At 47.5% G+C, this 26516-nt stretch overlaps 1 protein-coding gene across 7 annotated transcripts in view; it reads right to left on the bottom strand.

Moving 5' to 3' along the window:
- The window catches only part of NCAM1 (neural cell adhesion molecule 1), a 974982-nt gene that overhangs the window by 10775 nt on the left and 937691 nt on the right, over nt 1-26516 (bottom strand). The window lies entirely within an intron of this gene.

Genomic DNA, 26516 nt, shown 5'->3' with positions numbered 1-26516 from the left:
ATGGGAGTGCCCTGGTCGATTGGTGAACCCAGGAGGCCTCCGCTGTCGACGATGTATCTGCTGCCGAAGCCTTTTAAAAAAAAATCCCGTAATTATCGTCGTTGACGATAACGGGGATGACGTCATAATCATTGGTGAGACCGCTGTTGTGAACGTCGATGACACTGTAGTGGATGTCACGGTCGACACCGTCGTCGACAGGGTGGTCGTCGACGGGTGTTTTTTCCCTGAAGATACTTTTTCTGGCTCTTTCTGGGTGACAGAGACAGGGATGTCTTTTTTGAGGTGCTTTTCCGATGCAAAGGCGTAGTAGGCTCTGAATGAACCTTTTTTGGCAAATATTTTAATGTCTCTGAATGGGAAACATCCTTTTTTGCCTCAGCAGAGACTTGTTTTGTTTTCTTGGGCATCTTCCTTGGTGGCTCATCAGACACTCTCTCTCTCTCACCTGTTCTTTTCTGAGGACGAGAAGTATGAGATGACGCCTCACTGTCGTCTGAGGAAGGATGTTCTATGGCTTTCTGTTTCTGCAGCCATAAGAGAAGTCTACCCTCACGGTCCTTGAGGGTTTTTTGACTAAAGGTGCGACAGATTTTGCAGTCTCTCACCTTGTGGTCTGGATGGAGGCAGTAGATGCATTTCTTGTGGGGGTCATCAACATGCAATCCCTTCTTCCCACAATTGTCACAGTCTCTGAACAGACCCTTCTTTGCCTTTTCAGACATGACAAAGCTGTAAAGCTAGCTTCCTGAGAGAAACAATCCTTAGTCAGAAATAAGGTAAACTGAGCAGAGCTCAGGGAGACTCCCTTCACACGACGTGCGGTAGAAAATCTGAGGGAATTCAGCCTCTGTTGGGAGTGTTTGGGAGGGGCTGAATCCTGATTGGTTGACACTGAAGTTTGGGTCTTTTCACAAAACAAAGTGGATAGACTGTAAAATACCCTATGAGGCCTACCAGGGCCTACTTGTTTTACACTTACTGACTTACTGCTTTATGTATTTAAACTTACCGTGAGGCTCCTACCTCGACGACGGGGATGATTCAAGCATGTGAATCTATGAAAGATCCAATACTGGAGAACTGTGTAAGGCTCTTGGTCCATTGGGTCAGTTAGTCATCCTCCTACCCGATGTAATGGCAATTAGGAAAGAGAACTTCCAAGTGCTGGCAGTGTGAGTTACACATACGTTTGAATGGAGAACCAACAATTTGGAGAGCCACTTGTTTATTTCCAGAGGATGGGGACAAGCGTTTGAATAGGTAAACAATTTTTAAATCTCACAAGGAAATCTTTAATTAGAAGGATGGGAAAAAAATATGTTGGAAAAATAAATTTATGACAGGGTAAAGGGATGTTTTACAGTAAAAAATGATTAAAAAAGGGCAAAATTTGAGAAAAATAAAAGGCTAGGCTCTCCTTGATACGTTTCCCGCCAGACTGCTCCTCGATCACCATATGCAGGCTCTCTTCCACTTGAGAGTGAATAATGTACTTGTGGATAGACTCTTGACCTCTTTAAAGATGTTCATAAAATCTGCAAGAATATCCAAATGGCTGTGCTGAAGATACATTTTTCAGTCAAACAGAAAATGTTCCATGACTGTAGGCTGGGATGAATGATCTTGCCTGACATCAAATGAAGATGAGCTGCATTGCGCATTGGTGTTAGGGGAGAGGCTCTGAATACCACCGATGACATGGCAAGTTAGGAGCAATGAGGATCATTTTTAACTTGCTTTGTTTCAGTTCATTGATCTCCTTGAGGATGAGAGGAATTTATGTCAAATTAATCTGACCAATCTATCAATAAAAAGACACTGCCATTGGAGTTGAGCTCGGGGGGTCCTTGGCAAAGTTTCTACATTGTGCATTTTTTCAGGTGGTGATCTCTTCTACCCAAGTTTCAAAGATTTACTGGAGACATTTGGCATTTTAAAGGCATCTATTCTCCTCCAGGAAATATTTGCTCTGTAAATCTGCTTAGGGGTCCCGAAAGCACAGCACATCATATCAAGGCTATCCACTTACTAATCCCAGTGTCAGATCCTCTGTGCTTCCTCTGGAAAAAACTATTGAGTTGGTCCTCCCAGTTTTTACACATAATGCAATGATATGGAATTGTCTGTTAATATCAGAATGGAACTCAATGGTACAGAGGGCAGCAAGGAATTCAGATATATCCTGTCTGCTCTCAGCTCTAGCATGTGAACTTGGTGCACCTACTCCTTGTTGGACAATCTTGTGTTGTGAAGGGTACCCAAGCATGTTATATACTTTGATGAACCCACCATAACTAACTAAGGCGGAAAAGATTTCCAGAAAAGTATATATTCCACAGTACTCTTCTTTGTGCACTATCAAGGAAACAAGTGAAAGGCTACTGGAGAAAGGGTTATTGTCATCATAATTGCATTCACTCTGGCACTACTGATCCTTCTCTCATGACTGTGACATGGAACACTGCTTACAGCCATATGGGATCTTACACCTGGAGCAATCTTTACAAGTCCTTTCTCTAGGTCATCCTGCATGTGGATGCTCTAGAGGAAAAGGTACTAGGCAGGACAAGGGTTATGCAACTATAAGTGTTGAAAGCTCCAACTGTGGGCATTAAAGCAGGTAGTTATTATACTCTAAATGAAAAATTAGAATATCCTTGTTAGACCTGGCCCGTTTTTTGCAGGGTTATTCCCAAACATTTTGCCTTCTTCCTCTTAGTTTATCTGACCTATTTTTGCTGGCTTTAGGACTCTAGCATCGGTTAGCAGTGGTAAAGTGCCCAGAGTGCATATGCACTCTGTCTAAGTTGCATTGGTGATTTGTTTAGCCATGAGTGGCATATCTAATTTACTAGTACTTTACTAGTATAGTGCACCAGGTGAGCCCAAGGGCCTGCAAATCAAATGCTACTAATGGGCCGCAGCACTGATTGTGCCACCCACATGAGTAGCCCTGTAAACACCTCTCAGACCTGCCAATGTAGTGTCTGTTTGTGCAGATTTGAACTGCCATGCGACCTGGCAAGTGCACCTACTTGCCAATCCCAAACCTTGCCTTTCATTACCTGTACGTTACCCCCAAGGTAGGCCCAAGGCAGCCCCATGAGCAAGGTACAGTGTATGTAAAAGGTAGGACATGTACAGGTGTGCTTTTCATGTCCTGAATGTGAAATACTGCTAAACTCAGTTTTCACTATTGCAAGGCCTATCTCTCCCATAGGCTGACAAGAGGGTTGCCTTGAAATATCTTTGAAGTGTAATTTCCCATTGGAATCTGCTAGAGAAAATGGGTTTGGGGTCTCTGAACTCGCAAATTAAAAATACATCTTTCGATGAAGTTGGTTTTTGAATTGCAAGTTTGAAAATGTCACTTTCAGAAAACGGGCATTTTCTCGTTTAAAAATTCTGTGCCTCTGCCTGTCTGCTGAATACACCTCTGGGTCAGGATGACAGGTGGGTTGTTTGAGTATTCAGTGTACACACACAAAGGGAGGTGAGGTGTGCCCTGCATATCCTGATGGTGCATCATCAGGTCTTCCTGAGCTAGAGTGGTGGAAGGAGCTAAAACCTGCACCTGAATAGGGCTGTGCCTGTGCTCACCCAAAACAGTCTCTAACCCCCTGGACTGTGTTTGGGGCTAGGGCAGGGAAAGGCAGGATCTTGTGCAATGCAAAGACTTCTCTTTGAAATTTGTCTACTTCAAAGATAAAAATAGGTATAAGTATTTGACTTCTGATACCACATAGTTAGAATCCTCCTGACTGAGGAACTTATGCCAGGAAGAAGAGCTGGACTCTGGAGGAGGGACTGTCACTTTGCTGTGCTGGCCTGCTGCTTCTGTCCTGGGATTGAAAGGACTGGAATGTGCCTTTTACATCCTGCTTCTAAAGGTCCTCCAAGGGCTTGGACTGAGCTTCCCTCTTGACATCAAAGACTTCACCTGCCAGTGATTGGGCTCTCTAGTTGAGAATCCTGACTTGCCAAGTGATGCCACATCCAATTTCTGGGCCCTTGGAACTGAGCTCTGGTGCAACCAAGAGGAAACTATACAAATTGACTCCAAAGCGAATTTCAAACCAGCGCTGCCTGCACCAGTCATGGTCCCCGCTGAGTGCAACAACTACGACCTGCAACACAGGCCTGATGCCACTGCAGCGCCTCCTGAGTCCCGCAACAGCGTGAGTCCCTAGTGCAGTGTCACCCACTTCCGTGACACCCGACTCCTCAGCAGTATCTGTGTCCCCATGGTGTGATTGTGACACTGCAAAGTGGACGCCTCGCATTTTGATCTGCTGGATTCATCGACTCCGCCTTGTCATAAGGAACCAATGCCACACTGGCTCCAGAGACTGTACCCAGGGTCCGTGACCAGCCCACACTCCTTCACGAGTGGCGTCGGACTGTTGGAGGCGACTCCGTCAAGACACTGTGATAGCCTCAGTTGCAGCTATTGTGTTTCTAAGGGCAATATCTGATAGAGACTTCTAGTTGCAGATTCCTTACCTTAGAATTTCCCCAGGTGTCAGACTGGATCCTGCGATTTTTTTCTTCGAGCAGTACCCTTGCGTGCTGTCAGGTGGCGTTGGTGGACTCCTCGTCCGTCGTTGGCATCGTGATGACGTTGGGGTCGAATATAGGTGCCGCCTTGGTGACATCCGTTTTTTTCTTTCCACATCACGCACTGATCTTGAGAAGTGCTACCCTGGTCACATTTTGCCGCCTAGCCATTTATGTCAAATTTTCTGGTGACTTTTGGTGCATCTAAGGATGTCCCAGGAGACCGGGTTTATGCCGTGAGAGGATTGTCACCGCACGATGTCGGTGACGGATCTGCATCAGTCTGTTTGTGGTGTCTGGAGAGCGATCAGGACCCGAAGTCATGCTCTGAGTGCTGGGCCATGCACCCGAAGGCTTTGAGGGAGTGGTGCCTAAAGCTCATGGCCGCCCGGTGCTCGACTGTGCATTGTTTCCCGGTCTCGCTCGAGGGGAAGGTCTCGAGACCAGTTGTGGAGTCATCACCATTCGTCCTCCTCCAAATCATCGTCAGATTCAGACTCTTTTTTCCTTTGGGTATGAATATGAGGAAGGGTTGGAGAGGTCACTGGACCCTTATGAATACCAGCAAGATGAGAATATGGACTGGGCTCAGGAATTGGGTGGCGCTAGTGGTGTGATACCTTCCCAGACACTGAGGGTCATTCTGACCCTGGCGGCCGGTGGCCGCCAGGGCCACCGACCACGGGAGCACCGCCAACAGGCTGGCGGTGCTCCAATGAGCATTCTGACCGCGGCGGTTCAGCCGCGGTCAGAAGCGGAAAGTCAGCGGTCTCCCGCTGACTTTCCGCTGCTCTTTGGAATCCTCCATGGCTGCGGAGCGCGCTCCGCAGCCATGAGGATTCTGACCCCCCCTACCGCCATCCAGTTCATGGCGGGAAAGCCGCCATGAACAGGATGGCGGTAGGGGGGGTCGCGGGGCCCCTGGGGGCCCCTGCCGTGCCCATGCCAATGGCATGGGCACGGCAGGGGCCCCCGTAAGAGGGCCCCGAAAAGTATTTCAGTGTCTGCCTTGCAGACACTGAAATACGCGACGGGTGCCACTGCACCCGTCGCACCTTCCCACTCCGCCGGCTCGATTACGAGCCGGCATCCTCGTGGGAAGGTCGTTTTCCCCTGGGCTGGCGGGTGGTTTTACTGGAACCGCCCGCCAGCCCAGGGGAAAACTCGTAATACCCGCCGCGGTCTTTTGACCGCGGCGCGGTAATTTGGAGGGTGGGATCCTGGCGGGCGGCCTCCGCCGCCCGCCAGGGTCATAATGAGGCCCACTGTCTCCTCCTACCGTGGCTATAGCAGAGAGAGCTTCTTATTCCATGGTGGTCAGTAGAGCGGGTGAGGTCCTAAGCCTTGAGCTGCCTACTGTTGCGGTCAGGACTAATCTCCTGACGGAGGTGCTTCAGCCCGGAGCCTCTGCTTCTGAACCTCACCTTCCATTTAACAAAGCCCTCACTGATGTCCTACTGGGTACCTGGTCCAGACCCAGCACAGGGGCTCATGTCAATAGGACAATCGCTCATTGCCATCGGCCCGCCCTGAACGACCCTAAATTCCTGACCCAACACCCCGCGCCTGAGAGTCTTGTTACCCAGGCTTCCTCTTCCTCAGGCGCATCCCTTCCACTACCCCAGATAGGGAATTAAAAAGGCTGGAACAATTTGGGAAGAAGAAGTTATTTTCCTCCAGTTTGGCGTTGCGGTCGGTAAACACCGCAAGTCTTTTGGGCCGTTATACCCACTCCTTGTGGAAGAGGGTCGTGCAAGTTCTGCCACAGATCCTGGAGGAGGCCTTTGCAATTGTCTCCCAGGCTGTTGCCGATTAGAGAGATGGGGCCAAGTTCACCATAAAATGTGGGCTGGACACGACTGACTCTCTGGGTAGAACGGTTGCGTCGACAGTGGCATTACGACGCCACGTCTGGTTACGAACTTCTTTTTTTTTTTTAGGAATGTCCATCATACCCTCATGGACATGCCTTAAAATGGCGCTCCTCTCTTCTGGGATAAGGCGGACTCTGGAGAGATTCACGAACTCCTGAGCTACGGGTCAGTCCCTTGGACTTTCTACTGCCCCTCGGCCCCAACAGTCAACCTTTCGCCCCTTTTGTCGCCACGGAAGGGGCTCGCTGTCGTGCCCTCTCCCTAGCCACCATGCCACGCATGCTGTGCAGCCCCTGCATGGCTGAGGATGCAGGATCCCACGGGCTCATGGAACAGGAAACTAGAGGTCTGCCCAGTCCACACCTGCCCTGGCTGCAGCTTCCAAACCCTCCTAGTCCGTTACCCCACCTCGGACCAGTTGTTGGCAGGATAAGCCATCACCTGCCCCACTAGGAATCCATCCAATTTGCATATCGTCCGAAGGGGCTACTCCCCCTTCAAAACTTCCCCTCCGGCCATGCCGCCATAAACTGGCCATTTAACTCTGCGAGGAAGTTATGGCTCTTTCGGCAAAGGGGGCCAAAGAGAGGGTTCCTGCACCAAAAGTAGGCTGTGGTTGCATTTCCTGATACTTTCTGGTGCCCAAGAAGGACAAGGGCCTATGTTTTATCCTCGACCGCTGAGCCCTCAATCTCGTCCTCAGGAAGAAGTTCAAAATGCTCACCTTGGCTCAGGCCCTTTCTGCCTTTGACCCAGAAGACTGGATGGTGGTGTTGGACTTGCAAGACGCTTACTTTCATATCCCTGCCTAGCCTGCCTACCCAGAGACGTTATCTTTGTGGTTGGTCACAAGCACTTTCAGTTTACCGTGCTCCCCTTTGGCCTTACAAGCGCCCCTCGGGTGTTCACAACAGTGATGGCGGTGGCTGCAGCTCATCTGTGCAGGTTGAAAATTTCAGTCTTTCCCTACCTTGACGACTGGCAGTTGAAGGCAAATGCCCCAGAATGTCATCTCCCACCTTTAGACTATGGCGATCATTCTGCATGCACTGGGGTTCACTATAAACATGCCAAAATCACACCTGACTCCCTCTCAGGCGCTCCCTTTCATCAGAGCTGTTCTGGACACAGAGCAGTTTCTGGCCTATCCTCCTGATCAGCAAATCCGGGATATTCAGGCTGTGATTCCAGTGTTTCAGCCTCTATCCTGGGTTTCGGTGAGAATGACTCTGTGGCTGCTGGGCCTCATGGCCTCCTGAATCCTATTAGTACCACATGCCAGATGGCATATGCGGGCTCTGCAGTGGGACCTTCCAGTTCAAGTTCCAGTGGGCGAAGCATCAGGGGAATCTCACTGACATGGTCCAGATCTCGGAGAGGACTGCAAAAGATCTACAGTGGTGGCTTTCGAATCAGAATTGGGTCAAGGGTAGATCCCTTTCCCTTCCCCAACCAGATCTCACAATTGTGACAGAGGCTTCACCTCAGAGGCCTCTGGTCTCCGGCAGAGTCTGAGCTCCACATCAATCTTTTGGAGCTCTGGGCAACTTGACTAACCATTAAAAGCATTCTTTCCCTCTCTCAAAGGGAAAGTGGTGCAGGTGTTCACTGACAACACCATCGCCATGTGGTACTGCAACAAACAGGGTGGAGTGGGGCCGTGGACCCTTTGTCAAGAGGCTCTTTGCCTTTGGACATGGCTGGAATATCAGGCAGTTCAACATCTGGTGGGCTCTCTGAACGCCAGAGTAGACTAACTCAGCCGTCGGTCACGCATGGCATCTCCATTTGGAGGTGGTGCAAGGTCTCTTTCAACAGTGGGGAGAGCCTTGGTTAGATCTGTTCGCCTCCGCAGAGAACGCGAATGTCTGCAGTTTTGCACATTTGAGTTTCCAAGGCGGTTCTCGCTCGGCGACCCCTTTCGTCTCGAGTGGAGCTGAAGCCTCCTGTACGCCTTTCTACCAATACCACTTATGCCCAGAGTTCTCAAGAACGACTGGGCTCAAGTCACTCTTGTGGCAGCGGACTGGGCACAAAGAATTTGGTACCCAGAGCTACTGAGCATGGCCACGGATCCTTCAATCCGACTGCCTCTTCAGAAGGATCTTCTGTCGCAGCAGCAGGGAACGGTTCTTCACCCAAACCTGTCTAGTCTCCGCCTTAATGCTTGGAGATTGAGTGGCAGCAGCTGACGGCTTTTGACCTTCCGCCCGAAGTCTGTGATGTTACCTTAGAAGTCAGGCGTAACTCTACCAAAACGGTATATGCCTGTTGTTGGCATAAATTTGTGGAATGGTGTACCAACACTGATTCTGCTTTGGGCACTCTAAAAGCCTACTTATCAGCAATCTCGGGCTTTTCTTAGTTTACCAGATCAACCTTCTCTTTTCAAATCTGCTATTGTAGGTAGATTTCTTAAAGGTCTAACCCACTTGTATCCTCCCACTCCATTCATCATGTCTCAGTGGGATCTCAATCTTGCCCTCACTTATTTGATGTGTGCTCCCTTTGAGCCGTTACACAATTGTCCCTTGTGGCTCCTTACCCTTAAGACTGTCTTCCTGGTGGCTATCACTTCTGCTCGCAGAGTGAGTGAGCTTTAGGCTCTTTCTTCCAAGCCTTTATTCTTGTCTGTACATCCAGACTAGGTAGTGTTATGCACAAGGGCCTCCTTTCTTCCCAAGGTTGTCACGCCTTTTTATGTAGGCCAATCTATCACTTTGCCTACTTTTTATGCACCTCCACATCCTTGCCATGAGGAGGAGAGACTCCACCATCTGGATCCAAAAAGAGTGTTGGCGTTTTACCTTAATCGCACTAAAGATTTCCGGGTGGACAATCAACTCTTTGTTTGGTATGTGGGTGCAAAGAAAGGGAAGGCGGTGCAGTGCTACGCTTTGGTGAAGAAGCAACCTCCAGAAGGGTTGTGTGCTCATTCAACTAGAGCAAATGCTGGGGTAGCAGCATTAGCAAGCAGAGCTCCTGTCCTGGAAATCTGCCAGGCAGCGACGTGGGCATCTTTGCACACGTTTACTAAACATTACTGCCTGGACAGTCAGGATCGCAGAGATGGCTACTTTGGTTGTTCAGTCCTGCAGGACTTTTTAGTATGATTTTGGTTCGCAGCTCACCTCCGAGAATGGCACTGCTTGGCTATCAAATCTAAGGTAAGGAATCTGCAACTAGAAGTCTCTATTAGATGAACAAGTTACTTACCTTGAGAAACGATTTATCTGGTAGAGACATATTCTAGTTGCAGATTCCTTATCGACCCACCCATTCTCCCCGCTTGTGAACTGATTTCTAGGGACAGGGATTCCCCAAAAAGGGCCTTAGCTCTGGCGCACCATTTCAGTGTTCTTCATGGCTCTGAGCTTTGGCGTGGAAAGTCGTGAAAAGAAACTGATGTCACCGCACCGAGGCGGCGCCTATATTTGACCCCGATGTCATCACGGTGACCACAATGGACGTGGAATCGACCGAAGCCACCTGACGGCGCACAAGGGTACTGCTAGAAGAAAAACATCTCCAGATCCAGTCTGAAACCTGGGGAAATTCGTTACCGAAGGTAAGTAACTTGTTCACTAAGGTTTAATCTTTGAAAACTCTTATCTTTACATGGGTATGTTGGCCTTTTGCTATTTTGGTCTTGTTGTACTTAGATAAATATTGGCTATTATCCTAAACTGGTGTGGAGTACTTTTGTGGTGTTTTCACTGTGTTACTGTGTGTGTGCAAAATTGTTTACACATTGCCTCTGAGATAATCCTGACTGCTTGAGCCAACCTACCAAACAGACCCACTTGAGCCAAGCTACCAAAGGGGTGATCAGGGGTTGTCTTAGCTGTGTGACTCCCTTACCCTGACTAGAGTGAGGGTCTCTACTTGGACAGGGTGCAAACTACTGTCAACTAGAGACCCCATTTTTAACAATTCTCCATTAAAGGGTCGGAGTTCATACCTCAAAGGCTTTCATGTTGGTGAATTTTTTACCAATTGCTTGACATTGGCAGAGAGACCATATAAAATTATATTTCCTGATGGCGAAGACCCTCAAAATTTCAATGGAGAACAGTGCGTCAACTTCCAATAGGTCACATCGGCAGAATGCGTTTAGTGCTCTTTACACAGAGTGTACAAAAATTACGAGTGGATTTACTAAAAACTCACACAACTCAGCGCAATGACCTAAGTTGCTGTAATGCATGAAAGGGAGAGAGCAGAAAAAAGCCACATTTACTAAGACGCAACACTGCCCGATCTCTCCCCATCGTTGGCCTGCAAACAGACTGCCTAGCGCCACAAACAAACACACCTTTGTACAATATTATAAAGGAATTTATGTCATGTTTAGCATAGGTTTTGAACTGGAAGGGTACCCTTCCATTATTATATTCCATGCCTAAACAAACTTTAAAACTTTTCCCACTGTGGATGCAGCACACTTGCAAAGTTAGAAGAATTGCAGAAATGAAAGGATTACTCCAAGTTGGAGCTAATCTCAAAAAGGTGTTATTTTTTGGTGCAAATCTATGTCTACTATTATTAGCAGATGGGCCTTTCCATTAAAACCCATGGGAGGCTGCATGTGAACGTCCATGTAATGGCCCCTCATGATGCAAAGTAATGATTTCCACTACTTCCAGGTAGTTTTTCAGCACAAAACAAGTGCTGGAAGGTAAATTCCAAATAAACATTTTGCACTTAGTAAATATGCCCACCGGGACCTTGTTCACTAATGTACGATGCAGCACATCGTGGATGTCCTATCATCCATTCATATGACTTCCCACTCAAGGGAAGTGGTTGACGTCTGATTTTGAAGGGAAGAGCCTCAAGTGACTCTTTCTTGAGACACATTTAGCAAGCAGCTGATCCATCACAAGACTCCCTGTTTTAGAGCACATAAATACCCATCCTATAATTTTGGCATTCTTGTGGTCTATTTTACTGATAACGAATGACATGTAAATCAAGATGGTGATGGAAAAGCGGGTGCTGGCAGAGCCATTACATTTTTATCAAATGTTTCAGCTGTGCCACCGGGAACACTTTCATTGAAAATATCAATGTCAAACCACCAGGAATCTGCTGATAATGTGGGTAGTTTGCTGCAGAGGTGAAAAGTAGCCATGACAACGTGGCAGACCACACACTCGGGTCTAAATAAGCACATAACTTCCAACCAGACATGGATTTTCATTGCGGAACAGTGCTGCTTCTGAAAGTTTTAAAGCACCAATCTCTAAATTCACGCATGCGAAAGCATATACCTAGGAGCAATTTTCCCATTTTCAGTTCTGGAGCGATGTTTTATCAGTCAAACATACTTTATGCTTAATATGATTTTAGGTGACTTTGTTAAAAAAGGGACAAGAAATGTTAGGGATATTTTCTTTACAAAATTATTTACTAAAATCCAAATGCTCTATTATCAAAATGTGTTTCAGGATACTGAACATCCATGGAGATGAAGTAGTGTGTTACATAAACAGAAAGTAAAAAAATAACTACAGAAAAAACAGACACTTGCACTAACACATCTCCTTTTAGCAATCAGCTTCTTTTATCACATTATTGAATCCTGCAATGTGCTGTTCATGCTAAAATATTTGCAGATTAGGGAGCATATTTACCAGTCTTTCACGCAACGCAGCAACCCACCTTGTTGCGCTGCACGAAAGGACAGGAATGTACCATATTTAACATTATACAGTGCATTCCTGTCATTTCCTAGTGCTGGCACACTTTTGGCTGTGTAGGTCAACAAAGGAACCCTTGTGTCATGTTGCAAGGATGCCTGCGCTGGAGGCAGGATTGTTTTTTGCGCAGGAAGGGCCACCCTTCTGCACAAAGACAATTCTTAGAGGCATTTTGTTCTTTCTATGTGTTCAGCAGAATGCAGCCCACTTAGAAAGAGGAAACAGATATTTCTCCTTGTTGCGTCTGTTAGGGAGGTGTACAATTCTGATGCATTCCCAGGTCTACCTGTGTTTGTAAATCAGGGAATGGGGCAGAATCCATGGGGGAATGTCGGAGAACACCCATGTGAATGGGTGAATGTCTCCCTTCCACGGAGTAATGTAAGGCAGCATTCTGCGCTGTCTTGCGATACTGCAGCGCAGCATCCAAAGTTTGTGTGCTGTGTTGCATGACAGGGAGAGAGGAGAAATGTGCCATATCTACAAAAAATATGGCACTCTTCTCCCATTTCTCTAACCTGGCACATAATCAGGCACTCTCCTCCCCTTTCCCTAACAGGGCACACAATCAGGCTGCTGAGTGTCACGCATGCCTTTGCACCATAGTTCAAGGGTGTGTGCATGAGTCAAGCATAGATTTTGTACTCTAAGGGTTTCTTTCCAGTACAAAATGTCGTGCCTAGACAACCTGTAAAATGTTCCCTACTTTGCATGTGTGCTGTACTGTGCAGCACACAAGCAAAGCTGGAAAAGAAAGGAAAAATAAAATTATTTCTCCTTTCAATGCCAGCTTCAAAGTGACATTATTTTTTGGCACAAACCACCATCTACTATTGTCTGCAGATAGGGTTTTGTGTCAAAAAGCATGGGTGGTGCCATGGGAACGCCCATCTACCACCCACGGAAATGCTCTTCTTATGCACAGTAATGCAAACAAGCGCTTTGAGCTGCTTTGCTTTACTTTTAGGCAACTTTCCAGCACAAAACAAGGTTTGCACTAGAAAGTAAAATACATTTTGCACAGGTTTGCTGCAATTTTGTGATGCAAATCCAGCGCAGTGAGGGGCTTATTTATGAGAGGCTTTTGCCGCAGGAGTGCCACTTTTTAAGACGCTCCGGCAGTGCCTGTGTTTGCGCTAGGCTGCCAATTGTGCACCAGCGAACGGGGAAAGGACAGGAATGCACTGTTTCATGAATACTGTGCATTCTTGCCTTTTCACGTTGATGTAGATAAGTGAAGCAAGAAGGCTTGCGGCACTGCCCCACACCAATTCCCATAAATATGGGCCCAGACTTGTAAATCTGGAGAGTAGTACACTGGAGGGAGGCTCCCAAATTTGCCCAAGACATCTTGAAATTTAAGACATTTCTGTAAAGTCACTGAGGCTGGTATAACATCAGCGGCAAAGGAAATCATGTAACTTTCAGAAGACTCTTTTCTGTCTTTCTAATACCATACTGTAGGAAAGTACCATCTTGCCTGGCATGTTACCCCCATATTTCACTGTATATATGTTGTTTTAGTCTATGTGTCACTGGGACCCTGCCAGGCAGGGCCCCAGTGCTCATAAGTGTGTGCCCTGTATGTGTTCCCTGTGTGATGCCTAACTGTCTCACTGAGGCTCTGCTAACCAGAACCTCAGTGGTTATGCTCTCTCTGCTTTCCAAATTTGTCACTAACAGGCTAGTGACTAAATTTACCAATTCACATTGGCATAATGGTACAACCATATAATTCCCTAGTATATGGTACTGAGGTACCCAGGTTATTGGGGTTCCAGGAGATCCCTATAGGCTGCAGCATTTCTTTTGCCACCCATAGGGAGCTCTGACAATTCTTACACAGGCCTGCCACTGCAGCCTGCGTGAAATAACGTCCATGTTATTTCACAGCCATTTACCACTGCACTTAAGTAACTTATAAGTCACCTATGTGTCTAACCTTCACCTGATGAAGGTTGGGTGCAAAGTTACTTAGTGTGTGGGCACCCTGGCACTAGCCAAGGTGCCCCCACATCGTTCGGGGCAAATTCCCCGGACTTTGTGAGTGCGGGGACACCATTACACGCGTGCACTGTACATAGGTCACTACCTATGTACAGCGTCACAATGGTAACTCCGAACATGGCCACGTAACATGTCTAAGATCATGGAATTGTCCCCCCAATGCCATTCTGGCATTGGGGGGACAATTCCATGATCCCCCGGGTCTCTAGCACAGAACCCTGGTACTGCCAAACTGCCTTTTCGGGGTCTCCACTGCAGCAGCTGCCAACCCCTCAGACAGGTTTCTGCCCTCCTGGGGTCCAGGCAGCCCTGGCCCAGGAAGGCAGAACAAAGGACTTCCCCTGAGAGAGGGTGTAACACCCTCTCCCTTTGGAAATAGGTGTGAAGGCTGGGGAGGAGCAGCCTCCCCCAGCCTCTGTAAATGCTTTGATGGGCACAGATGGTGCCCATCTCTGCATAAGCCAGTCTACACCGGTTCAGGGATCCCCCAGCCCTGCTCTGGCGAGAAACTGGACAAAGGAAAGGGGCACCTCCCCTGCCCTGCACCTCCCAGGGGAGGTGCCCAGAGCTCCTCCAGTGTGTCCCAGACCTCTGCCATCTTGGAAACAGAGGTGTCTGTGGCACACTGGACTGCTCTGACACACTGGACTGCTCTGAGTGGCCAGTGCCAGCAGGTGATGTCAGAGGCTCCTTCTGATAGGCTCTTACCTCTCTTGGTAGCCAATCCTCCTTCCTAGGTAGCCAAACCTCCATTTCTGGCTATTTAGGGTCTCTGCTTTGGGGAATTCTTCAGATAACGAATGCAAGAGCTCACCAGAGTTCCTCTGCATCTCCATCTTCACCATCTACCAAAGGATCGACTGCTGACTGCTCAGGACGCCTGCAAAACCGCAACAAAGTAGCAAGATGACTACTAGCAACCTTGTATCGCCTCATCCTGCCGGCTTTCTCAGCTGTTTCCAGGTGGTGCATGCTCTGGGGGTAGCCTGCCTCCTCTCTGCACCAGGAGCTCTGAAGAAATCTCCTGTGGGTCGACTGAATCTTCCCCCTGCAACCGCAGGCACCAAAAGACTGCATCACTGGTCCTCTGGGTCCCCTCTCAGCACGACGAGCATGGTCCCTGGAACTCAGCAACTCTGTCCAAGTGACTCCCACAGTCCAGTGACTCTTCAGTCCAAGTTTGGTGGAGGTAAGTCCTTGCCTCCCTACGCTAGACTGCATTGCTGGGTACCGCATGATTGGCAGCTGCTCCGGCTCCTGTGCACTCTTCCAGGATTTCCTTCGTGCACAGCCAAGCCTGGGTCCCCGACACTCCTTCCTGCAGTGCACAATCTTCTGAGTTGTCCTCTGGCGTCGTGGGACTCCCTTTTGTGACTTTGGGTGGACTCCAGTTCACTTTTCTTCTAAGTGCCTGTTCAGGTACTTCTGCTGGTGCTACCTGCTTCTGTGAGGGCTCCCTGAGTTGCTGGGCGCCCCCTCTGTCTCCTCCTCCAAGTGGCGACACCCTGGTCCCTCCTGGGCCACAGCAGCACCCAAAAACCTCTACCACGACCCTTGCAGCTAGCAAGGCTTGTTTGCGGTCTTTCTGCGTGGGAACACCTCTGCAAGCTTCATCGCGACGTGGGACATCCGTCTTCCAAAGGAGAAGTCCCTAGCTCTCTTCTTTCTTGCAGAACTCCAAGCTTCTTCCATCAGGTGGCAGCTTCCTTGCACCCTCAGCTGGCATTTCCTGGGCTCCTGCCCACTCTCGACACTGTCGCGACTATTGGACTTGGTCCCCTTGTCTTACAGGTACTCAGGTCCGGAAATCCACTGTTGTTGCATTGCTGGTGTTTGTTCTTCCTGAAGAATCCCCCTATCACGACTTCTGTGCTCTCTGGGGGTAGTAGGTGCACTTTACACCTACCTTTCAGGGTCTTGGGGTGGGCTATTTTTCTAACCCTCATTGTTTTCTTACAGTCCCAGCGACCCTCTACAAGCTCACATAGGTTTGGGGTCCATTCGTGGTTCGCATTCCACTTTTGGAGTATATGGTTTGTGTTGACCCTATACCTATGTGCTCCTATTGCAATCTACTGTAACTTTACACTGCTTGCCTTACTTTTCTTGCTATTACCTGCATAATTTTGGTTTGTGTACATATATCTTGTGTATATATCTTATCCTCATACTGAGGGTACTCACTGAGATACTTTTGGCATATTGTCATAAAAATAAAGTACCTTTATTTCTAGTACTTCTGTGTATTGTGTTTTCTTATGATATTGTGCATATGACACCAGTGGTATAGTAGGAGCTTTACATGTCTCCTAGTTCAGCCTAAATTGCTTTGCCATAGCTACCTTCTATCAGCCTAAGCTGCCAGAAACACCTCTTCTACACTAATAAGGGATAACTGGACATGGCACAAGGTGTAAGTACCTCTGGTACCCACTACAAGCCATGCCAGTCTCCTACACATACACATTTCCACAAGTCACGATAACTGGTGAGAAGAACAGATCAAGTTGGTTCCATCAATGTAAAACGTGAGCATAAATCTCACATTAAGATTATATGGTCTTTGCAAGGTCCAAAAAGCATGAAAGTTATGAAGGTATAAGGGAACAGACATCGCTTGCCTGAGGTTGATACCTGAAATCTCTACTGATGGTTATGGAGCACTGTACACTGACAAAGGAAAGGGAGGCAAGTTTACTTTATCTATCAGCATGCAGAAATCCATCTACACTGGATTTGGCATTATACCAAGAGCAAAGCCTGTTATCCATGTAAGATTTTTGGCTGACAGTATATCTTACAATCAATGGCGCATAATTTCCTGTAACAACACGTCCATCTGCATATCATAATAAAAATAGCCACAGATCAGAAAACAACAGTTGTTGAAGTAAGCTGCATAACCTTTATCATTATTTAACGGCTATCAGCCTTCTTGTAGCTTGTTTACCGTACTTAAACCTATGTTTGCGCGCATACAATACTGTACTTGGATAGGGGGTCATTAGCAATCTATCATTCTGCTAATATTATTGTAAAAGCAATAAGACATGCAATTTTACCAACATCCATTGCTAAATTCATTTTAACAGGTTGTTAAATTACCTAGAGGTCTGCATGTAAATATTTGAACCTAGATGGGAACAAGGGATCGCTTTACATCATAGGAGGAAGTACCCACAGAAGGCCTGGGAAATGGAAGTTCCAGCATCCAGTATACTAAGCAAGGTCACTGACGTCGTCAAATAATTTTGCCAATTTGAATACACTGATGATATACAAGGACTAGATAGTGGGCCTTTTTGTACTTTAGGCACAGCTATATCCTGAAATCATGTTTAAAAACTGAAAAGTAAAAATCTTTGGGCCCCAAATTTTAACAACCTACTGCAAAGCTACTAGTGAACAAGTTACTTACTTTCGATAATGCCTTTTTTGATGGGATACATCTACCAGTGGATTCCTCATCTTTTGAGTATCCCCAATGTGCGAGCAAGTCTGCGGAAATTTTTCTACATAGCTCTCCACATCGACGAGGACTTCATAATGCCACGGCTTCACACACAACTCCATCTGACATCATCGGAGCCATAAGAAGCCCTCATCGGCGTGCTGACATCAATTCCCTTTTTTCCGGGCCTTCAATGGGTAACAGTTTTCTGATAACTCTCAGTTACATTGTAGGTTTACTTCAAGATCTTTTTTCTCCAGGGTTGTGGGATTGAAGGCGTGTACAGAATGCAAACGTCAGATGCCAATTACTGGCCCTAACGACGATTGCCTTTGGTGTCTGAATTCTGATCATGGTGTACGGACCTGTTTGTTGTGTCCAAAAATTAACCCCAAAGAGTTAAAGGAATGGGAGGACAAAGCTATTTATGGCCGAGGCAAAACAAGAAAAAGGGCTCGTCTGAAGTTTCTGCCTCGGTCGAAGTCACCAACGTCCCAGTCTTCAAAGTCATTGAAGAGAAAACATAAGAAGTAGCAGCTTGATTCCTCTCAACACCATTCTTCGAAGGGTTGATTCTCCAAAGTCAGGGTCTCTGAAGCAAAGGAGAGAAGGTAGATTTGAGGTGTTTCCGATGTCTTCTGTGAGCCCGGCTCAGACTTAGCCTGGGGACGCTGATCCAGGGCATGAAGCAGAACCTATGCCTCTTGCGACACCTACTCCTTCGGCACAGGAGCAGAGTTATCTACACTGGAAAGCTCCAAAGATGGATCCCTTGAGTTTTTAAATGGTATGTATGACATCTTTGCAAGAGCATTGACTCCATCTGGTGCGCCCCTGGGCCCCCTGTCCTCTTTACTAGGTGGATTCCCGGCGCCGTACCAGCAAGGTCCCTTCTTGCCTTTTGTAAATATGCATCGGATGTCCAGGCCTCACCCAGTGCTAAGACGATCTGCTTTGCTGGTTGAACAAGGCTTGACAGCAACAGCTATGCCTTCTCCGACGGCAGTTGGAGAAGCTGCGACGTGGTGTCATTCGATTCTAGTACCCTCTGTTCCTTCGGCCCGAGGTTCTAAGTCATCGGCGCCATTGCTGGAATTAACGGCACTGTTACCGATGTCGCCAATGATAAAGTCAAGGCAGAAATCTAAAAGAGAGGCTCAGAGACTTCTAGAGGAGGAGCAGTATGCCTTGGATAAAGGTGATTTTGAAGAAGGGCAAGTAATTCAGCTGGACCCTGATTTTGAGGAGTTGGACATACCAAGTGGACCGGGCACTTTCCCTGAATGGGAATTGTTATCTCCACAGGGTATCCCTCCACCTGAGGTCATGTCGTACCACTGTTATAAATAAGGTACCTGAGATGTGCAATCTGCCTTTACCCCTCGACTGAGCTTAGTAAAATTAATTGACAGAGGTTTTACATATTTTCTCTTCTTTTTCTGATCCATGGTTACCTCTAATGATGCATTGGATCTGGCCCATGACTTCTGCAGCTGTGTCTCGGCCGACTGCAAAAAGGAACAACCCGGTTCGAGGAGACCCCTTGTTTTTATCTTCCAATCCCACGCCTGAAAGTTTGGTTGTGCGGATCCAGTGTTTTTCTAGGTTGACTCCTGGGTCGTTTCCTACTTCCCCTGCTGACTGTTCCATTCTTTTTTACTCTGTCAGCAAAGAATGTGTTCTCTCCATGTAGTATGGCCTTAAACTCTACTAATGTGACATGTTTATTAAGTTGTTACCTACATGCTCAGATGGACTCAGCTAAAGTGGCAGTTCCAAAATTGCCAGAAGATGTCCAGGCTGTTGTACACCAAGTCATCCAGTCAGGTCTGGACACTGCTAACTCTGTAAAAGCAATGGGGACCTCAGTTGCTTCCAGGGGGCACACTTGGCTAAGGGGGTCTGGTTTTAATCCTGACTTACAAACAACCTTGTTAGACCTTCCATGTAGTCGATCGAAATTGTTTCGTGCTGAAGCTGACTTGGCTTTTGAGAGGTTCAAAGAGAGTAAAGCAACGGCAAGGTTCTGCAACCGAAGGATTATCGACAGTTTAAGACGTTTCGAGGATTAACAAGATCCTTTTCATTTCAAGGAAGGCAACAATATAAGCAGCAGCAACAGCTATCGAATCCCCTCTATAGAAGTTACAGAGGGCTGAACCATGGAAGACAGCATAGAGCCGCCCATCAGCCTTCCTCCTCCTCTTCCCCCCAGCCAACGTCACAGGAAAGCAGCCCTAGTTCTGCCATCTTGGAGCATGCTTTGCCCGTGGGAAGGAGGTTGATTCATTTTCTACAACTGAGGAGGTCCATAACATCGGACCTTTGGGTGTTGAGTATTGTAGAAAATGGGTATGCCGTACCGTTCCAGGAGTTTCATTCCTCAGAAGAACATCTTCTGTTACTTGAACAGGAGGTCCAAACCCTACTTTTAAAGTAGAGTTGTTTCAGGAGCAGAAACGGTGTCACAGATGTCACTCATGATATTTCATGATTCCCAAAAAGGACGGGGTCGTTTACATCCGATCCTGGACCTCATGGTTTTGAATTGGTTCCTCAAACAGGAAAAAATCAAAATGCTGACCCTCACACTGGGCCTTTGTGCACTGGACAAAATAGATTGAATGGTTTCAATCGATTGGCAAGATACTTACTTTCAAATCCCCACTCTGCAATCGCACAGGAAGTATCTCCGCTTGATGGTGGGGTCACAACATTACCAGTTTGCGGTCCTTCCATTTGATCTTACTTCCGCATCTCAAATCTTCACGAAGGTGATGGCAGTGGTTGCGGCACATCTCAGAAGGTGAGGAATACCAGTATTCCCGTACTTGGATGACTGGCTTCTCAAAGCCAAGTCTCCAAAGTTGGTGCTGCATCCCTTGCAGTTGACAACTCAGTTGTTGCACAACCTGAGCTTCTCCATAAACATGCCCAAGTCTCACCTGGAGCCCTCTCAGCGCACCCTCTTCATAGGGGCAGTACTGGACACCACACTGAATCATACCTACCCTCCTCCTCAGGGGATCCTAGACATTCAGCCTATGATTCCGATGCATCAGAATGGAGCAACGGTTCTAGTCCTGAAGATCTTACGTCTGTTCAGTCTGATTGCCTTCTCTGTTCTGTTGGTCACCATGCAGGCTGTGGACAGCAATCGTTTTGTCCTCTGCCTTCAGTGGCTACAGTGATAACAGATGCCTCCACTTTAGGGTGGGGAGCACATCTGGGGGACCAGGAGATCAAGGGTCTCTGATGTGTAAAAACTGTTCCCTGGAGACCAATCTATTGGAATTGAGGGTGATATGTCGGGCTCTCGCGGTCAGTCAATGCAGGTCTTGACAGACAATACTACATGAGGTACAAAAACAAACAGGCAGGTGTAGGGTCATATCTTCTTTGCAGAAAGGTTCTATGACTCTGGTCCTGGACTCAGGACCATCGGATTTGCATTGCAGCAAATCTCTTGGCCGGAGTTCTGAACACACATGCTCAGCTGTCAGACTGTCTCAGCTGGCATTTTTCAGCCGAGCATGAGTGGTGTCTCCATCCGAAGTGGTGCTTCACATCTTCTGGTTATTTGGGACTCCTCAGATAGACTTTCTTGCCACTCATGAGAAGGCACACTGCCTGTCATTCTGCAGTCTCCAGTATCCGATGCAGGGAGAATGGAGGAACAAGTTTCAGTTGGACTGCAGCTCTCAGCTGCTTAATACGTTTCGATCGATAGTCTTGATTCTTCGAGTTCTGAGGAACAGTCACCAAGACTGGGCCCAAGTCACATTAATAGTCCCGGATTGGCCACAAAGGGTATGGTACACAGACCTTCTTCACCTCTCACTGTGCCCTCCACTCAGTGAAGGCGTCCTCTCGCAGTCACAAGGGCAGGTTCTACATTGTCACCTCCAGAACCTGCACTTACATGCCTTTTCTTTGCTTACCTGAACAAACTTCCCTGATAAGTCCCTTATAGTGCTAAGGTTTATTAAGTGACTTACTAATAAGCCACCTCCCACTCCCTTTATCATGCAGCAGTGGGATCTTAATTTGGTACTGACTTATCTTATGGGTACTCCGTTTGAACCCTTACATAGTTGTTCTTTGAGACCCTTAACATTTAAAACTGTCTTTCTGGGTACCATAACATTATCTACATGTGTTAGTAAATTGCAAGTGATAAGTGTGAAACCCCACTGCACGACTTTCTATGGAGATAAGTGGGTACTGACAACCAGGGCTGCATTCCTACCATTCCACCTGGGCCAATCTATCATCCTTTCTACTTTCTATCCTCCTCCCCATCCATCTCTGGAAGAATTAAGGCTTCATCACTTGGACCCTAAAAGGGCTGTGAGCTTCTATAGTGACAGGACATTTGATCTCCGGGTGGATGATCAATTGTTTGTCCGCTACATAGGAAAGATGAAAGGCTAGGCTGTGCACATGATGACTTTGTCCAGGTGGATGATCTTCTGCATAAAGACCTCCTGGCCATGGAGAACAAAGAGCCTCCTGAAGGTATTAAAGCTCATTCCACTAGAGCTATGTCTTCCACTTCTGCTTTAGCTAGGGGTGTTCCAGTAGTCGACATTTGTAAAGCGGCAACTTGGGCCTCCCTTCACACCTTTGCGAAGCACTATTCTTTGGACTCCGAAGTGAGGCAGGATGGTCACTCTGTCTGTTTTGTAAGATTTTTTGGTATAAGCAGACAGGCACCTACCTCCGAGTGCGGGACTGCCTGGAAATTCTATTCAAAAGGTGAGGAATCCACAGGTAGATGCATCCATCAGAACAAGTTACTTACATTCGGTAATGCTTTTTCTGGTGGATACAGTATCTACCCATGAATTCCTCACTGACCGACAACCTCCCTGTTGCTGGTCTGTATATACCAAAAAGAAATCAGTTTGTATACTGTGTATGTATTTGCATTTTATATACAGGATGTGCACATATGTAAAGTTTTTGATCTACGTTTACAACAAGATGTGGTATTTGTGATGTTAGTTTCACCCATTCGCCCGCAAAGGCACGAAAAAAGTGGGTTGGAACTGATGTCAGCATGCCGACGAGGGTTTCTTATGGCTCTGATGACATCAGGCGGAGTCGTGTGCGGAGCTGTGGCATTATGATCTCCTCGTAGACATGGAGGGCTTTGAAGAACATATTCTGTGGAACACTGATGTGCTGGGGATATTCAAAAGGGGAGGAATCCACAAGTAGATACTGTATCCACCACAAAAAGAGTTACCAAAGGTAAGTAACTTGTTCATCTGGTAGAGTCCCTATCTAGGTGCAGATTCCTTTTCTTAGAATATTCTCCAGGCATTAGACTGGATCCATAAATTTTCAAGCAGTACTCTGCGCACCAGTAGGTGGCACATTGTTTGGCTCCGCACCAGAAATTATGTGCCATGCATGTATATGTATATATATATATATATATATATATATATATATATATGTATATATAGGCGTCACTGACTTCAGTTACTTTTGTGACTTTCCATGCCAGGAGCACAGAGCCACAATGAAGACAGGTGTGAAATTCTAAAGCCTTAGCACTCTAATCAGTTCGTAGAGGGGGAGGATGAGAGGGCCGGTAAGGAATCTGCAGCTAGATAGATTCTCTACCAGATAAGGTGTTACCAAAGATAAATAACTTGTTCAGCTGATAGAGACTCTTAGCTGCAGATTCCTTACCGTAGAAAACCTGCACCAGCCTTCCCTTGCTCAAAGGAAGAAAGGCTTTCAATACCAAGCGGATAGTTCGAGCTCCAACAGATTGATGTGAAGCCCGGACTCCACTGGAGACCAGAGCCTTCTGATCTCCACCTCTCTCAGATGGCTTCCGAATAACAGAAGTGGTGCATCTGTCACTACAGTTAGCTGTGGTTGGGGAAGGAAGAGGGATCTACCACTGACCCAATCTCGGTTTGTAAGCCACCACTGCAGATATTTCACGGTTCCCGCCAAGATCTGGATCATGAAGGAGAGATTCTCTTGGTGCGGTGCCCACTAGAACTTCAGGGTCTACTGCAGAGCATGCATATGCCAAAGGGGCATGTGTTACAAGCAGGATGCAGGAGGCCATGAGGCCCAACATCCTCATAGTCATTCTCATTGAAATCCAGGACAAAGACTGAAACGTTTTAAATTATAGTCTGAATATCCTGGACTCGCTGACTGGGAGGATAAGCCCAAAACTGCACTGTGTCCAGAACAACTCTGATGAAAGGGAGCGTCTGAAAGAGAGTGAGGTCTGACTTCAGCTTGTTGATACAGAACCCCAGCAAGTGCAAGAGGTTTGCCGTAGTCTGGACAGGGGAGACGAAGGACGGGTTGCCATTAGCAGTCAACAGACAATTGCCGAGGTAGGGGAAGACTGTAATCCCTGACCTCAGCAGATGAGCTGCAACCTTTGGCATCACCTTGGTAAGCATCTGAGGGGTGCTGGTAAGGGTGAAGGAGAGCAGGGGAAACTGAAAGTACACTTGTCTCACAGTGAATCGCAGATGATGTCTGTGGACAGGCAGGACGGAGATATGAAAATATGCGTCCTGCAAGTCTAACTCCGCCATCCATTCTCACAGGTCGAGGGCAGAAAGGACTTGAGCGAGCATGAGCACTTTAAATTTCTTCTTTTTCATAAGGAGATTGAAAAGGTGCAGGTCTAGGATAGGACAAAAGCCTCTGTCCAAGTGTGGGTAACCAGAAAGTAGTGGGGATAGCAACCACAACCTATTTCTGATGTTGGCATCCTCTTGATGGCTCCCTTGGCCAAGAGAACCAGCACTTCCTGCAAAGGCAAGTAAAGGTGGTCCTCCATCAACCAGTCAAAAAAAGGCAGCATAGGTGGAGGGAGTGGTCACAAAAGGGATGGAGTAGCCCCTTTGGACAATATCTAAAACTCAACAGTCTGATGTTACTGACTTCCAGTGGTGTAGGTTATGGCATATCCTAACCCCCACTGGATGCCCATGATGGTTGGAGGGCAAAATAGAAGATGTTTGGAGGCTGTGAATGCCAGCGGGGTGGTAGACTAGCCCGATTGCTGGCTACCAGTCCCATGCGGCCTATGGGACCAGCACCTTTAGCCACTAAAAGGCTAGTATGCCTATTGGCTGTGGTGGCTGGGAGGGTGTAGACATGGTTGGAAACCCATTCTGTGGCCACAAAGGGAGCAGAAGGTGGACTGAGGTTGATGAGAGGCCATGGAGAAACCCAAGGACCTGGCTGTAGCTCTGCTATCCTTAAAGTGCTCCAGCACTAAGTCTGCCTTCTCTCCACAGGAGCAATCAAAGGGCATGGCCATAAGCGAGGCTTGACCATTCCCTGAAAAGCCAGTGTTCTCAGCAAGGCGTGGTGCCGAAGGGCCATTGACGATGAAATTTCTCTACCAAGCAAAACTGTTGTGTCCAGTCCACATCGTATGGTGAACTTTGCAGTGTCTCTCCCATCACCAACAGCTAGGGAGAATATGAATCGGGCTTCAGACAAGACAACAGGCAGCACATGAGAAACTGAATTCCAGATCATACCGGAATATTGTCTCATATAGCATGTGGTGTTCACCAACCGCAGTGCAAGACTGGCAGAAGAGGACACCCTCTTCCCAAAGGTATCAAGCCTCACTGATTCCCTATTCAGTGGAGTGGTAGTGAATGAGCCCAGGTTAACACTAAAGGTGGAGGCTTGCACCACCAAGTTCTCCAGATGGGGTGATAGGTAACGGAAATGGGATCTCCAGGAGCAGGGCGATAGGAGCGGGCGATTGCACTCCTTCCTGCAAAGCACAGTCTCCTGCCTACTACTCCAGCGACATGGGACACTCCTCCAGGTGTGCTGAGTGGGCCTCACTGAGACTCCTGTGCCTGCTGCCAGTGGGTTGCCTGTGGGGGCTGCCTCCTCTTCTTGTGACTCTACCAGCTGCTGAGGGTCACGCCAGACTCCCCTCCTTTGGTCAGGTCCCCTGAACCTTGCTGGTCCTCTTCAGCCATGCAAACCATCTCCGTCTCTTGCATTTGCCAAGGCTTGTTGGTGGTTTTCCAGCATCACTCACCGACTGCCGACATGGGACATCACTTGCATCACTTATGGGATTCCTCTTAGGCTCCTGTGCTGCACTGCTGACCTTTGTCCACCGTTGACCTGGTTCTGCATCCACAGAAGGGTGGGTAGTGGCTATTTCCACAACCGGACACTCCAACTCAAACTGGACGTGATTCCCTTCCTTTGCAGATACTCTTCTGTCAGGATCCATCTTTGGGTTCTTCCAGTCTTGGTTATGTCTTGCACAATCCTTTTCCCAAGTCCTCTTGTTGGTTTTGGGGAAAACCAAGTACTTACCTCTGCTCTCCTGGTCGCTGGGGGTCACTCTGGTACTCACCTCTGGGGGTCCTAGTTACTTCAGCTCCCTTCTACTGATTCCACTTCCTTGGGTGGGGGACTTTTGTTCACATTCCTCTTTTTTAGTATATGGTTTGGCCCTCCCCTGGGGCCCTCACTATTTGCTTTTACCAATGTCTATTGCTTTCTATGCTATTTACTGATTGCTAATGTGTATATAATAGTGTGTTAGCTCCAGTAGGGGGATTGCCTATTCAGTATTCTAGTATTTGTGTTACAAAAGTAAAGATACTTTATAATAATAACACTGTGTGGTTCTTTAATGCGTGTAAGTGCTGCATGAGTATAGTGGCATTGCATAAGCTTTGCATGTCTTCCAGATAGGTCATGGCTGCTCATCCACAGCTACCTAGAGAGTCCTAGCTTCCTAGACACTGCCTACACTTCACTAATAGGGGATGCCTGGACCTGGTATAAGGTGATAACACCATAGTTGCTCACCATACACCAGGCCAGCTTCCTACAGCAGTACTAACCTCTTCTTTTGATGATGGCAGCTTCTGCCTCCATGGT

This window comes from Pleurodeles waltl, chromosome 3_1 (assembly GCF_031143425.1).
Source record: "Pleurodeles waltl isolate 20211129_DDA chromosome 3_1, aPleWal1.hap1.20221129, whole genome shotgun sequence".
NCBI lineage: Eukaryota > Metazoa > Chordata > Amphibia > Caudata > Salamandridae > Pleurodeles > Pleurodeles waltl.
The sequence above is the reverse complement of the archived record's forward strand: the minus strand, read 5'-3'. Positions and strand labels throughout refer to the sequence as shown.